This window comes from Arachis ipaensis, chromosome B5 (genome assembly GCF_059453495.1).
Source record: "Arachis ipaensis isolate K30076 ecotype BB chromosome B5, ASM5945349v1, whole genome shotgun sequence".
Taxonomy (NCBI): domain Eukaryota; kingdom Viridiplantae; phylum Streptophyta; class Magnoliopsida; order Fabales; family Fabaceae; genus Arachis; species Arachis ipaensis.
The window spans coordinates 60118354-60132183 of record NC_142440.1 but is presented as its reverse complement, the minus strand read 5'-3'; the positions used below and the strand labels follow the sequence as shown (position 1 = coordinate 60132183).

At 42.5% G+C, this 13830-nt stretch overlaps 1 non-coding gene across 1 annotated transcript; it reads left to right on the top strand.

Moving 5' to 3' along the window:
- The first annotated feature begins 13339 nt into the window (after positions 1–13339).
- On the top strand, positions 13340–13443 carry LOC148564361 (small nucleolar RNA R71). Its single transcript, XR_015885065.1, has one exon. It is a non-coding gene; the product is annotated as a small nucleolar RNA R71 (small nucleolar RNA).
- The last annotated feature ends 387 nt before the right edge of the window (positions 13444–13830 follow it).

The window sequence follows — 13830 nt, the reverse complement described above, 5'->3', positions numbered from 1 at the left end:
GGGAAGCGGAGGTAGCTCGGCGCCCAGAGAGATAAGGGCCTGGTCCATCCGATCCAAACGGCGTCTGACATGGTGTCGCTCTCGCTCTAAGAACCGGAAGAGACGCTGGACCAGGAGATAGGTAGGCTCAGGTGCTGCTGGAGGGTCTGTAGATGGTGAAGGGGCTGCGGCTGTAGAAGAGGATGGGCCAGCTGCAGGGGCTGGTGGTGAAGGTGTCCCTATGACAGCCCTAGCCCGAGAGCGGCGGCTAGCAGGTGGCTTCTCGTGCACCCAAACACCCCAGGGGATAGTAATCTCCCTGTCATCTGCATCAGCTGGTGGTGGTCGCACATCATCATCTGACCACGGGACATCAGCCAGGGCTGCCATACTCGTGACCAATGTAGGAAACGGAAGTAGGCCACGAATATGCGCCCGCCACATGCACTGTCGGATAAGTCTAGGGAAGGAGACATCCTTCCCTTCCATAACACACCCGATCAGCAGAAGCATCTCCATGGGGACCTCAGAAAAGTGGGTGGTAGGCAGGACGTAGTGGGCGAAGATCATCTGCCAAGTCTTGGCCTCCCTAGTCAAATGAGTGAATAACATCCCCTTTGGCTTGGTGTTGCCCGCATCCATAACCCATGAAGCCTCCGATATCCCAATCACGCGCCGAAGCGCCTCATAATCAAAAGTCATGGTATGGATGGCTATCTCAGCCTGATGATGGGCACACTGGTCATGCGGAATGTATCGGCAATGTAATGCCTCCCCAATGGCGGCCTCGGGGAGCATAATCTCTCTACCCCTCAGCTGAACTGAATCCAAGGTTGGACGGAAGAAGTTGCAGTAGAATTCCTTCACCCAAGATATATTAATGTCACCCAAATCCCGGTCAACAAAGTCAATACCTAACTCAAGGATCCGACCATTAATGCGCCGTCTCACATCATTAGGTAGGAGCAACTTCTTCTCAATATTTAGCTTTGTGGTTCGATATCTAGAGAATCGAAGCTCAAAGTAGAGATTGGGGAATTTGCCAGGATTGGTAGAAGGCAACTGCTGATTCTCTCTATCCTCGTCCTGCAATGGATTCCTAGCATAGTTCTTGTAGATGGAAGGAATGGAGGGGGTAGAGTGTTTTCTCTTCTTGGAGGCGGTGGCTATGGCTTTGCCTTTATCCGACATCTTGAAAAAAATGTGATAGAATATATAAAACATTTAGCATGTAACAAAGAAGACATGTTCAGGATACCATTATCAAAGAGCAATCATGATGTTGCACTGAATATGTAAAAGTGAACAAGTAAGCATAAGTGACTGAACCAGAACCGTAATCCTCATTAAAGGTAACACCTCATATGCAAAAGGCACTAATATCATCATATTCATGAAAGAATTTTTAAAGAGGGTTAAAAGTGAGTGTAAGTAAAATGGTGAAAGAAATTAGTTGGTTAGAAAAGTGGATTAGTGATATGATGATATATAGGCTCAATTGAACGAGAAATTGCGGTTCACGTTCACGATGATTGTGCAAATCCGGGAAGTCAAAAAGGGAACGGAAATTTGCCCAAAACTGAAATAAAGATCAAAATGAAACTAATTTCCTTGAAAATCGGGCAGCATTCCGGCTTAAAATCGGACGTTCCCGGATAGCAGAATAGCACAAACAGTAAGAAAGCAGCATCAATTAAGCATAGCAGCAGTGGTACAGCATTCAGGCAACAAGAAGTGCATAAAAAGCAGTCCAAAAGCAGCATACAACAGTCAAACAGACGAACGGCAAGTAAGCACATACGGAGCACTTATCAGGCCTAGAATCCTCTATCCAGTCCTAGCTACCTAACCGCAAGTATTTCTAACTAATCCTAACATACAACATTCCAATTCTAACTAACTAACAGAAAATTAACAGAAATGACGGATTGATAGAAAGCAGAATTAGGGCAGGAACCTGGGAGCTGGGCCGAATAAAAAAAATGAGAAAGGGAATTGGGGTCGGAATGGAAGCAGCAGAATCAGTGAGGCTTGCCGCCGTGGGTGGTGGCGGTAATGGCAGGGCGGTGAAGGCGAGTCGCCGGCGGCGTTCGGAGGCGTGCGAGACTGAGCCTAATGGACGAGTGAGAGAGAGAGAGATGGAGTGATGAGGGAAGGCGAGTCGCCGGCGGTGAAGATGGCGCGGCGTCGAGGATGGTGGCGCGGTGGAAGTTTGGCCGGGAGGAGGAAGAGAGGAGTGAGAAAGAGAGGGAGAACGGGTGGTGGTGATAGAAGAGGGGGAGAAGGACGAGGCTACGGCAGCGGCAGCGACGGGGACGGAGTGCTCGCCGGAGGACGGCCGGTCGGGAGAAGAAGAAGGTGAAGAATGGTGGGGAAAATGGAACGTTAGAGGAAGAGAGAGTTGGGGGTGCGCGACTGCGCAGTGTGCCTCGCGAGCTAGGGTTATCCTTATTTTGAATTGGCGCGCACGCGCACCTTGCGCGTCCGCGCCCATTGAGAGAATGTGGACCCTACGCGTGCGCGTACAACGCGCTTAAGCGGGGATGAGCAGAAAGAGGAAAGGACGCGTGCGCGTACCGTGCGCGCACGCGTGCATGGAGTTGGGCCAGGGGCTTAGAGTTGGCCCAACTCAGGCCTAACTCTCTGGAGAATGGCCTGGGAGTCGCGCCACTAGATTTGCGCGCACGCGGCATATACGCGTCCGCGTGCATTGAGGGGAATGGAGATCTACGCGTGAGCGTACAGTGCGCGTAAACGTGGGGTGGCATATGAGGCAGGGGCGCGTGCGCGTACCATGCGCACACGCGTACATGAGAGTGGGCCTTAGGCTTAGAATGGGCTTGAGGCACGCCCAACTCTCTGGTCCATGGCCTAGTTTGGTGGCACCGCGCAAGGACGCGCACGCGGCAAGTGCGCGTCCGCGTACATTGACGAATTTGTGAAATGGCGCGCTGGCGCGATGCGTGCGCTCGCGCAGATGGGGTTGGGCCTGGGGCCTAGAGCTAGCCCAGAAATGGCTTAACTCTCTGGGGTTTGGCCCAATCATTTGCAGCAGCAAATCGGCGCGGACGCGGTAGGTGCGCGTCCGCGCGAACTTCCAGGATCTAACAGTCGGCGCGCCCACACATAGTGCGCGTCTGCGCCCCTCCTTGTTTTTTTTTTTTTTTTTTTTAACTTGCTGGGTGCTCCCCTTAGTGTTCACAACTCTTATTCACTCAACCATCATAGGATTCACAAAAATGTAATTTTTGATATTATTCATCTACTACTAAACACAACTTGCATGTGACTAAGCTAACAATTAAATTGTACAAACAAATTTGTATGAAACATCTACCTACAATGGTAACTCAAATCACTTATTAGGCAAATTTAAAAGGGAATGGAAAGAGTTTACCATGGTGGGGTGTCTCCCACCTAACACTTTTAGTTTAAGTCCTTAAGTTGGACATTTTGAGATGCTTATTGTCATGGTGGCTTATGTTTGTACTCATCCTTGAATCTCCAAGGATCTTTGCTCCTCAATTGGTTGACAGAATTTCCAACCATATTCATCAAACTTGGGCAAAATTCTACCCAAGACATGAGTCCCCATAGTTGGTCTTTACATAGCGAACCGGGATCCCATATCTTCTCTTCACACCCGTCTTCGATTCGATTTTCGTACATTTTCTTTCCGGGTGGTTGACATGTAGAATTCTCAAAGAAGCTTCCAAACAACTTCCAAGACCCATGCAATTTGGTTCTACACCAACCATTGTTCTTGAATGTTGAGCTTACAACCATCATGAGCTTAGAATGATGTTTCCAACCACTGCACAACTCTCTTATACTTTTAACTCCACAAAGAGCTCTAAGTTGACCATCATTTTCAATTAAACCATATTCAAGTGAGAAATTAAAGCTAAGGGATAAGAGTTTTACCCACTTGATTGTTGCATTGAATGATGACTCAGGAAGGGAGGCTTCCCCACACTTAGACCATGCAAGGTCTACTTCCTTGTGCTCTTCTTTAGTTGTTTCCACCTCTTCACAATTCCCTTCACTTTCAACCTCATCTTCTTTGTTACGTGGCTTGGTGTTATCTTCAAGAACTTCTTCTTGTTTAATGAGAGCCGATTCAACTTTGGATAGAAATTCATTGATGAACAAGGTCATCTCTTGATCAACCTCCTCATATTCTTCAATTTCAATATACACCATGCCAACGTTTTCCTCTTGGTAGCTCTCTTTCTCATTGCTCACCAAGGGTATGGGAGGTTGTGCACACTCTTTTATACTTTCAGCTCTATGTCCAATGGGAGAGGATTCCATTGTAGAGAGAAATTCATCCATGATTGAATCCATTTCTTGATAAACCTCTTCAAAGTCTCCAACGATGAGATGCCTTGGGGGTTGCGCACCTTCTTTAACTTCAATATCAAGCTCCTTGGAAGAGTGCTCCATGAGACTACATTCCCTTGGACTTTCAATATCTCCTAAATCTTCAACCACTTCTTCCTTTTCTTCACTGATTATAGCTTCCTCTAGTTGCTCCAATACAAAATTCAACTCCTCTTTCTCCACCGAATTTTCCAATTTCACCTTCTTACTTTGCTCTTCTTTTGACTTTTCACATGTGGTCACGGAAGTACCTTGAGTATTCAAGCATTGGTGGGCTAAAGTGTGCACCACCTTGGTCAAATTGGTCACAAACTCAAGTGTATCCCGCTTCATGGCTTCTTGTCCTTGGAGTAACAAAGTGAGAGGATCGTCTATTGGGGCTTGGGGTGAATAGGAAGGTTCATTATTTTGGAGAGAGGGTTCATGGTAGGAAGGTGGTTCTTCTTGGTAAGGTTGTGGAGATTGTGTGTATTGAGGTGGTTCTTGGTAGTGATCTTGATAGGGTGGTGGTTCTAAAGGCTCTTGCTCATAATGGCCATAAAAATATGGTATGGATGATTGGTTATATGATGGATATGGATCATAGGGTGGTGTTTGGTGATGAAAGGCTTGTGAGAATGGTTGAGGTTCATGTTGCGGGTACGCGTCATAGGCATATGGTGGTGGTTGGTTGTCATAAAAGGAGCCACCATAGCCATTAAATTGGCATACATTAGGATGGAAATTATACCTATAAGTGTCCGGAGGTTGATGTGATGCACATAAACTTGTTATGCTACGATTTAGGAAATTGCACGATCGGCAAAATTCCTTCCGGCAAGTGCACCGGTTATCGTCGTCAAGTAAAAACTCACAATAGAGTGAGGTCGAATCCCACAAGGATTGGTTGAGTGAGCAATTCGGATTAGAAGTGTGTTCTAGTTGAGCTGAATCAAGATTTGAGATGAGAATTGCGGAATGTAAATTTGGCGGGAAAAGTAAATGACAAGAAAATTAAATGGCTGAATCTTAAATTGCATGAATTAAAGAGCAGAATGTAAATTGCTGAAATTAAAAGGGAATGGGGGTGATTGCAAGAATTGAGTTGCAGAATGTAAAGAGAAAGTGGAAATCAGAAATGGGGAATTCATTGGGTTATAGGAGATATTGAGATCTCCGAATCAAAACATGTTTATCTCTTCCTCAACCAATGCGTTCATTGAATTTTGCTTGGCAATCTTATATGATTGGATCCCAATTCCTTGGCTCACCAATGCTCTCTAAAAACAAACAAATTCCCAATCCCTTGGTTTAAATGTTCATAAGAAGAGATGATGCTTGATCACTGATTATACCACACAATTTCATGAACCACAATTTGGTAGGATTACATGTCACAATATCCATCCAAACCCCAATCCAATCCACTGTGAGAAAGCTTCTCTAGCATGAATCCTCCATTCCTTTCCCAAGGCTCCGAAGGATTCCAAGTATGAGTAGTTTCTTTCCCAAGACAACTACTCAATGGAATTAGATCGAGAAGCTTTCTAACAAAATTCAAGAGAAAAGATTGAAGAAGAAGACAAACTATTATTGATTCATTGAATTACAATAGAGCTCCCTAACCCAATGAAAGGGGGTTTAGTGAATCATAGCTCTGAATTCAATTACAAAGAAAAAGAAAACTAGCTAAAAGTGAAAGTCAAAGTTCCCTCTAACTTAACTTCTATCCTATTTATACACTTTCTATATTGAGCTTCAGTTGTGCTTCTTGGGCTTTGAGGCCTCTCCTTGCTTTCCTTTTGCCTTGGGTTTATGATCCATAATCTTGATGAGGTTGTTGATCCAAATCCTGTAACATTTATTGAGCCAACTTAGTGATAATCAAATAATGACACATGACTCAATAAATTGAGATTTCAAACTCATCAATCCTTCAGGCCCAATCCCATAAACCATGATATTCAATTGGGTTTCATACCAAAGTAAGTTTAAGTTAATAATTGTGCTCAAAGACTAACTTAAATCACAATATTTTTGGCCCAGAAACCTTTTTCAAGAGTGGCGTTTAAGTTGTAGTTTAAGCTTAAACTGCAGCTTAAACGCCAGACACTTCCAGTGAGGCCATTTGTAGAAGCACGTTTAAGCTTCAGTTTAAGGTTAAACTGAAGCTTAAACGTGGAAATGGAAGAAGGTAGCCCTGGAAAGTCATGTAGTCGAACACGTTTAAGCTTCAGTTTAAGGTTAAACTGAAGCTTAAACGTGGAGATAGGGAAGGCAGCCCTGGAGGTCGAACACGTTTAACCTCCAGTTTGAGGTCAAACTGGAGGTTAAACGTGGAAAAGGGTGGAGGCATACTGGAGGTCGAACACGTTTAACCTCCAGTTTGAGGTCAAACTGGAGGTTAAACGTGGAAGCTTGGAATGGTGGCCCTGGAGGTGTCGAACACGTTTAACCTCCAGTTTGAGGTCAAACTGGAGGTTAAACGTGGAGATGGAGAGAGCAACCCTGGAGTAGAAAAGCTATCGAACACGTTTAAGCTCCAGTTTGAGTCAAACTGGAGCTTAAACGTGGAATGGCCCCTGGTACTCTTCCTGGTTCTGGCGTTTAACCTCCAGTTTGAGGTCAAACTGGAGGTTAAACGTGGAACTCCTCCCTGGGTGGCATACTCATTCTGGCGTTTAACCTCCAGTTTGAGGTCAAACTGGAGGTTAAACGTGGAATGCTCCTTAAGTGAGGCTTTTCATTCTGGCGTTTAACCTCCAGTTTGAGGTCAAACTGGAGGTTAAACTTCAATCCCAGCATTTCTTATCCTTCATGATTTTGGTGTTTAAGCTCCAGTTTAGGCTTAAACTGGAACTTAAACTCCACATGTGATATTCAAGCTTCCTTTATTGATTTTGTTGCTTCCTTGCCTAGCCTCTTCTTCCCTGAAATCATCCAAACAATTGCATCAAAGTCTTGCAAAATTTCATGAGAAATCTTTCATTCATAGCATTTAAGTAATAGAACTAAAACTCATGGAATTTGCATCAAAATCATATTGTTTGGATGGTTCATTACTTTGTTCTTCATTTAACCATTTTTGGTTACTTTAAGCTCAAGAAAATGCATAAAACAACTAAAACTAACAGAAAAATGCTAGTGAAACTAGCCTATGATGCCTTGGCATCACAACACCAAACTTAATACTTGCTTGTCCCTAAGCAAGTCCTGAGTTATTTGAGAAGAAAGTATGAAACAGAAAGCAATTACATTGGCTATATTAGCAAGCATTTGAAGTTCATCAGAAGGGTTTTATGCAGAAAGTTGCAGCATCACTTTTTCATACTTATCAGGTAGGATTATCACTTTTTCATTGCATCCATCAAACATTGCTATGGTCTCTTGTTATTCTTATGTCTTTGGCACTTTTTTTTCTTCTTTGTTTTTCTTTTCTTTTTCTTAGAGCTTCTTTTGCTCCTTGTTTGCTTAGTGTCATGTGTTGCACAAGCCTTTGGCATTTTCTTTTTCTTATCAGTGCACTACACATATCCACTTTAGGCATTTAAGTTCACATGTCTTCTTGAGACATTGGTGCCCAGCACCTCTTTGTGTGACTAAATGTTTTGTATTTAGGTTGCTCTTGATAATGGACTTTTGGTTGATAATCCCGGGTTAGTTAACCCAAGTTACCAAGTGTTGAAACACTCCTCAGAACCTATTCATCCAAGCATATCCTTAATACATAAACACCACAGGCATTTGTCTCAGAAGTTCAAACCATTGGTACCTAGCTTATTTTCTCAATTTTTTGCTTTTTGGTTGCCTTTTTCCGTGGCTTTTTCTTTTTCTTTTTCTTTCTTTTTCATGGCCAAAGACATTTATTCATCAAGATCCATAGACAATTTTTACTTTCTACATAAAAAATGATAATTCTACACTCTAATTTTAGTGATCTGACTAAACAATCAAGCATGCATACCACCACTTAATTCTACTTGATTTGTCACTAATTTAGCCAAGTTACTTTTGTTCAAACTTTTTCTTTTATTTTTGGAAACAGAACAAGCATGGCACGCACTTGTTTAAGAAGGTGAAGTTATATCCAAACATCCAGGCATTCACTTTATTCAAAGCACTTAACAAGCACACATACTAAAAAAAAAACGACTCATAAAAAAAAAGACTCCACATAACACTTAAATGACTTATGATGAAAACACGTTCATAAAGACAATTCACCAATTATCATTTGATTATTAAGGAACGAGACCACCTCTTATTTATTGCTTGGTTCTTCTTAATTCTTGGGATCCTGCTTCTTCTTGCTTCCTGCCTCTTTTTGACTACTTGTGCTTCCTTTGTCTTTTCTTATGAGCTTTTTCCAAAATCCAGCCTTTTTCATCGTTTCTTCCACTCCTTTTTCAAGGATCATTGCCTTGTTTATTTCTCCTTCTTTCCTCCCTTTGAAATACTCATCATAAGCTGGGAATGCTGGGTCCATCTTGTGTAGATGTTCCCCTATGTAGTTAAGCTTGATTTGCGAACTGATGTTGTAATCAGCTTGGACTGAGTATCTTGCATTTTGTAAAGTGGTGGCTTCCTTGATTGCTAAGACATTGGCATCTTGGTGTTGGCATATGTGGCTGAAGGATTCCTGTAAGTGTAGATTTTGTTCCCTTTGCAGATCAAAGAATCTTGATTCAAAGTTCCTTTGCATATCCATCATTTTTAGATGAAAGTCTTCTTGTCTCTCCTGAGACCTCATGTATTGTTGAGACATTCCTTCCATGATTTCCTGCATTCTGCTCATATCCATGGGGTCTCTGGGAATTCGTTGTCTTCTTTCAGGAGTTGCTTGTTCTTCTTGCTCTTCTTCTCTATCTTCTCCTTCCTGTCTTTCTTGTTCTGCTTCTTGCTCGGCTTCCACTTGTTGCCCTTCTTCATTTCTTCTTCTTGTATGTCTTGGAGGAGTTGGGCCAAGAGTCATTCTGTGTGCAGTTATGGCCAGTCCAGGATATAGCCAATTAGGTCTTTCATCCTCAAGTGGTACTTGGGCATCGATGCATAGTCTAATGATAGTGCTAGGGAAGTGAAGCCAGGATTCAGGGTCACTTTTCTCACTAAACTCTTGTATCTGTTCAGCAATGAGTTTATGAACTTTGATCTCCCCTCCAACCATAATGCAATGTAGCAAGATGGCTCTTTTAGGGACTATTTCTGAAGAGTTTGCAGTGGGTAGGATGGATCTCCTAACTATTGCATACCACCCTTTAGCTTCAGGTGTTAGGTCTCCCCTTCTCAAGACTCTTGGAGCCCCTCTTGTTTTTCTCACCCATTCAGCTCTGATGGCACAAAGGTCTTCAGCAATAGTTGTATAGTCAGGTTCTCCTATCATCCTTTCTTCATAACTTGCTTGGCTGGAATGTATGTTTTTCAGGCCAAGAGTTTTCATGATTGCTTTGGGACTGAAGTCAACTTCCACCCCTCTCACATAGCTTTTGTATGTGGGGTTCTTGGTTTGATCCTCCCTTACTGCATTTGCATAAAACTCTTTCACCAAGTTGATGTTGATTCTAGTGATTGGCTTAGTTAGGAGCTCCCACTTCCTCTTTTTGATCTTTTCCCAAACACCTGGGAACTCATCCTTTTCAAGGTCAAAGGGAACCTCAGCTAGTACCGTTTTAGGTCTCATCCATTCAGCTTGAATCTCATGGAATACTGATCTGTATCTCCATGCATCGAATTCCCTGTTTCCCTCCATTGGCTGCTTGTCTTTTCTTCTTTTGTGGCTAGATGAAGCTGCCATTGGTTTTTTTTAGTTTTGGTAAGTGACAAGCTAAAGTTGACAAGGTGAAGCAAGAAGTGTTGTTGGAGGTGTGGTGAGGTTGTTTTCGGCAAGAGATAGTTATGCTATGATGAAGGAAAATGTGTATGAAGAAGAATTGGTGGTGTGGGACTCGTTCCCCAAGTGGTTCTTTATAGTGCCCATGAGTGAAAAATGGACGGCTAGGGTGGTTTGTGAAGGGTGGCTTGATGGTAAATATATGAATTATGGATAAGGACGATTTGCTTTTCATTTTCTTGGAAGTATTCTGGGTGCATTAGGTTGTACATGTAGCTTTCTTTTCTTGCAGAACTTCCTTTTCCCATGTGTTAGTTTCAAAGATTTGTGAATTTTCTTTTTGACCAAGCACGTACCTCCCTTTGTCTTTTTCCTCCATTTTTGTCTTTTCTTTTGTACCTGCACAAACAAACAAATTTGCTATCATTTTTCGGTCCATGTGAATTATGAATAGTATTTGCACATGTAAATCAATGCTTGTCTTTATGAGCTTATAGCCGTGACTTCTACATGTATGCACACTTATTATTTGGACACCAAACTTAGTGTTTGGTTAAGTCTCCTGATGACATGAAATCCATATTGGTTGTCCTTAATGAGTGTGCATAATTCTAATAAATCATAGTCACCTTGGCTCTTTGATTCTAAACAAAGTTACTACCCTAAGTAATTGAAACCAAAGTATTAAAACATGTGAATGGTATACTTGTCATGAATTTTGAAATCCAGAGGAACTTCTTGCTTTTCATAAACTGTGTTCAAAAAGAACACCAAACTTAATGTTTGGTTGTGCACCTTGAATGAAAGATGGAATTCAATTTGAGTAAGATTTGGGAGTGCCATCAGGCACACCAAACTTAGAGACCAATTGTAATTTACATGCAAGGTTTAGTGCACTTAATCAATAGTTGTCCTGAGGATTCAAGTTCATGCATAAGAAACCATGCTTTATTAGATGTAAAGCAAAGCACTAAAGATTAAGGATACTAAAAACATGGGTTGCCTCCCATGAAGCGCTTCTTTAACGTCACTAGCTTGACGGTTGTCCCTTGTTAGGGTGGATTGTAGTGCTTGACGTCTTCTCCTCTCACTATGAAAACGTCCCCACTTGATTCATTCATGACCTCTAAATGTTCCATAGAAAGAACTTTCCTGATTGTGAACTCTTGAGGGAGCTAGGAAGGAATGGTTTTGAGGTCAGGTGGAATTTCCAGATAATGACTTGATATCACTTTATCTCCCGGAGAAAAACCTTCAGTGGGAATTTTCTTGTTTCTCCACCCTCTTGGCAATCTCCCTATCACTCTTCCCTTTCTCTTGAGGATTTCTTCATTAACCCTTATGTTAGGAGGATCCTTCTGATCTGTTTCCACTGATTCTTGTGGCTTTAACTCTTGCAGCTCTTGTTTGCCTTCCAAGAACTGTTTTAGAGTTTCAGCTGCTGGATTACTTTCCTCCAAACACAGATGGCTACTATCATCCTTAAGCTTTTCAGGTTCTGGTTCAGGCTCAGATGCAGTTTTGAAAACTTTGAAAATGAGCTGTTCATCATGTATTCTCAGAATTAGTTCTCCTTGTTCTACATCTATGAGTGCTCTAGTAGTGGCTAGAAATGGTCTGCCCAGAATTATAGGGTGCAAGTAGCTTTCCTCCATGTCCACAATGACAAAGTCTGTGGGGCAGTAATAATCCCCCACTTTCACCAGCACATTTTCAACTACCCCTTCAGCTTGCTTCTGAGTTTTGTCAGCCAGTTGTATGATTACATCAGTGGATCTCACCTCATTCAGTTGTAGCCTCTTCATAAGAGTTAGAGGCATCACATTTATGCTAGCTCCTAGATCGCAGAATCCTCTGTCAATTTTTGTTTCCCCTATGATGCAAGGGATATGAAAACTTCCTGGGTCCGTTTTCTTAGAGAGGGTGTCCTTCTTGATGAAAGCACTGCATTCTTTGTTCATTGTTACCGTTTGTCCTCCCTTCAAAACTCTTTTCTTGCTTAACAATTCCTTTAAATACTTGATGTGTGTGGGCATTTGATGAAGAATCTCAAGAAAGGGAATATTGACATGAAGAGAGTTAAATGTCTCTAGAAACCTTGAATAGGTTTTCTTTTTTTCACCTCCTCCTAACCTCTCAGGAAATGGTGCTTTTGGTTGGTATACTTCTATCATGCCTTTTTGCAGATCCTTGGCTTGCTCAATTCCACCTTCCTGCTTAACTTCTTCCACACCTTCCTTCAAGATTTCTGGTTCCTGCTCTGAGGACCTGATTCCTTCTTCTTCTGAGACTTCCTTCAATATGGTGATGGCCTTGCACTCTTCCCATCTTACTCTCTTTTGTTCCCCTTTAGGATTCTTTTCTGTGTCACTAGGGAATACTGCAGTTGATTTGGGTGCCTGTTGAGATAGCTCTCCTACTTGAGATTCCATCCTCTTGATTTTTTCACCATGGTTTCTTAAGGTAGTTCTCACATCATCCCTGAAGCTCTTCAATTCAACTATGTCTTGACTCATGGTTGCCATCATTCCTTCTATCCGGTTTAATTGATCTTGAAATTGTTGGTTCGGATTAGGTTGGGTATGTTGATTATTTTGGCCATGATATGATGATTGGGGGTAAGTGTTTTGTGTGGCTTGGTATGATCTTTGGTTGGAGTTTTGGTATGTGGAATTGTTTTGTTGGTTGTGGTTGTAAGGTTTGTGGTTTTGTGGTTGGGTTTGTTGGTTTCCCCACCCAAAGTTTGGGTGGTTTCTCCAGCCTGGGTTGTAAGTGTTGGAGTGTGGATCATATGATTGCCTTTGTTGGTTTCCCACATAGTTAACCTCATCCCAATCACCTCCTTCAATGCCTACTTCCTCTTGATCTTGTGTGTGTATTGCAGCCACTTGCTTTGTTTCTAATTGCCTGGTAAGCTCTGCTAGTTGCTTGGCAAACACCTTGTTTTGGGCTAGAATTGTATCAACATGGTTCAGCTCCATGACTCCCTTAGTGTTGTGCCTTTCTGATGCATAGTAGTACTCATTCTCAGCCACTGTCTCGATCACTTCAATGGCTTCTTCCACAGTCTTTTTCTTGTTCAATGAACCTCCTGATGAATGGTCTACAGCCTTCCTTGATTCATAAGAAAGCCCATCATAGAAGATGTGCAATTGCACCCAATCATGGAACATGTTTGGTGGGCATTTCCTTGTCAAGTCCTTGAATCTCTCCCATGCCTCGTAGAGAGTTTCACCATCTTGTTGTCTAAAAGTCTGAACCTCAGATCGAAGCCTATTGACCTTTTGTGGAGGGTAGAAACGTGCCAGAAACTTGCTTTCCACCTCATCCCATGTTGTTAGACTCCCCCTTGGGAATGATTCCAGCCACTTAGCTGCTTTGTCCCTAAGTGAAAATGGGAACAAAAGCAGTTTATAGGCATCTTCCTGGACTCCATTGGACTTCACAGTGTCACAAATTCTCAGGAATTTTGTGAGATGTTGGTTTGGGTCTTCATTAGCACTTCCTCCAAAGGAACAATGATTTTCCACAAGTGATATTAGCTGTGGCTTGAGCTCAAAATTGTTGGCCTGAATGGGTGGTTTCTGGATGCTACTACCACAATTCCCAGAGGTTGGGTTTATGTATGAACTAAGAACCCTCCTCTCAGGGATGGCATCGTT